Source organism: Lathyrus oleraceus, chromosome 6 (assembly GCF_024323335.1).
Source record: "Lathyrus oleraceus cultivar Zhongwan6 chromosome 6, CAAS_Psat_ZW6_1.0, whole genome shotgun sequence".
Lineage (NCBI taxonomy): Eukaryota > Viridiplantae > Streptophyta > Magnoliopsida > Fabales > Fabaceae > Lathyrus > Lathyrus oleraceus.
In genome coordinates, this window is record NC_066584.1 from 354,210,038 (window position 1) to 354,212,135 (window position 2,098).

Below are 2,098 nucleotides of genomic sequence, written 5' to 3' on the forward strand. Positions count from 1 at the left end.
ATCAAAACAAAGGTGAATGTGTCTAGTTTCTCCACAAAAAATTTCAGAACCAATGGATGCAACATGAGTATTTCACAATTGTTTTGGCAACATGTATCATTTTTGGTCACATAACAAAAACCCTAGAGCCAATTAAAATCCAATGATCAGAAAAAATATTAAAAATCATGGTAAAATTCTAGACATCCAACAGGTCACAATGCAAAAAATCCCATAATTTTCGGAGTTGAAATGAATTAAAAATGAATTGTTGAAGATGAGTGAACAATTGGAAGAAGCATGAGCAAAAGACATGAAATAATGAGTCAACGGTTTGACCGCGTGGCATTGTGGTAAATACCACATTCATTTAGCAAAACGACACAGCTTAAGCAAAGGCCACGAAATGTTTTAATTGGTTAGCAACCAATGGAACAGTAACAATGATCAAAGAACAAACCAACAACCAATCGAATTCATAATTTCTGGGCAACTGATCATTAGGGTTTATATGCAACTTAGGGTTTAGCAACAGCATGGCAACATCATCTTCTTGCAAACATCATGAACAACAACCAAACATAATTTCACAAGCATCATGCAACATTAAGCAACAGGGAACCAAACACGATTCAAAGGAAACCTGGAAAATGTCCTAGGGTTTAAGCTACAGGGTTTAGCAGCATGAACATTCATCATCACCAATTCGAGTTTCATAAAAAAAATCCCAGAAATTAAAGTTGGCTACCCAGAAGTGTTCATCAAAGCAAGGCCAAAACGAATCCAACATTTATTTTCAACATAACAACACACATGTTCTGAATCGAGCAGAAGAAGATTCAATGTCAAACTTGGTTCATGAATGAAAAGTCCCAGAAATGGATAAACAGCATACCAATAGAAGCATTAGGGCATGGTGAGGACAAATCCAAGCATGGTTTTCATGGCAGCATGGTAATGAATGAGAATCGAGCAACAATGCATATGAACATCAATTTTATTTTTCAGATTTCTAACAATCTACTCAACTATTTTATATGAGACAAAGTGCATCAGCTTCAGCATGGCAGGAACTACACATGGCATAGCATCATTTGGAAAAACAAGGAAATCGAAAACTCACTTGATTTGGAGAAAATCGATAGAACAGTGTTGTTTGAATGATTCCAGCTTAAACAAAGGTCCACAATGCTTGGAGATGTTGAATGCTTGAAGTTGTTTGGCTCAATGCTGCTTGGAGATCTTCAAAGCTCGATTTGCCATTGGAAGAGCTTGGTGAAAACAGAACAAGAAAATGCTGTTACAGCAAGAAAATAAAGCTTGCCAAGGTCTCCAAATGATATCCAGATGATGATACAACCAACAGAGGCTCGAGGGTTTGGAGTTTTTAGCAGAAAAATGTAAATCGACCCAAATGCAAGAAGGAGAAGATGAGAGTGTTTCTGTTGTGTGAAGGCTGTGTATTAGGGTTGCTTTCTGTCAGAAAATCATTTATATATGATTGTTTAACAATTGGTAATGGAGTGCTTAAACAAGATTAGCTCATTTTAAACAAATTGCAAAATTGCTAAGTTGAAAAATATGGAAGTGGAGGTGTGGTGTTGCACGATTTTGGGCTTTAGTCATGCTGCAAATGACAATTATTTTTGCTGTTTGAGCCATGCTAAATGAATAGTAAGTTTGTTTTGCTCAAATGGGAATATTTGCATTTTTGCTAATTTGCTCATAAGTGGATATGGAGGGTGTGAAGTCTGCACAATTGGGCTTGGAAACAGGCTGTACCTGACCAAAACTTCTGCTGTTTTACATTTGCTCATGAATTGCTGTCCTTGTTTTGTTTTAATGAAGCCATTTGCAAAATTTCAAGTTATGCACCTTTGGTCAAAATGGTAGTATGGTAATGGTATGAGCACAAATTGGACTTGGAACATGTTGCAAATAACCTTCCAAACAATTCTCAATTGGCCAAAGTGAGAAAAAATCAAAAAATCAAAAAGTCAACTTTGAGTCAAACTTGAAATGAATAAAGTCAAGGCCAAAAATGCCATTTTGATCGGTAAGGTTTTGGAGGATGAAATTTATATTTTTGGAAAGAGGAGGAAAAATGTGGTTTGTAGGA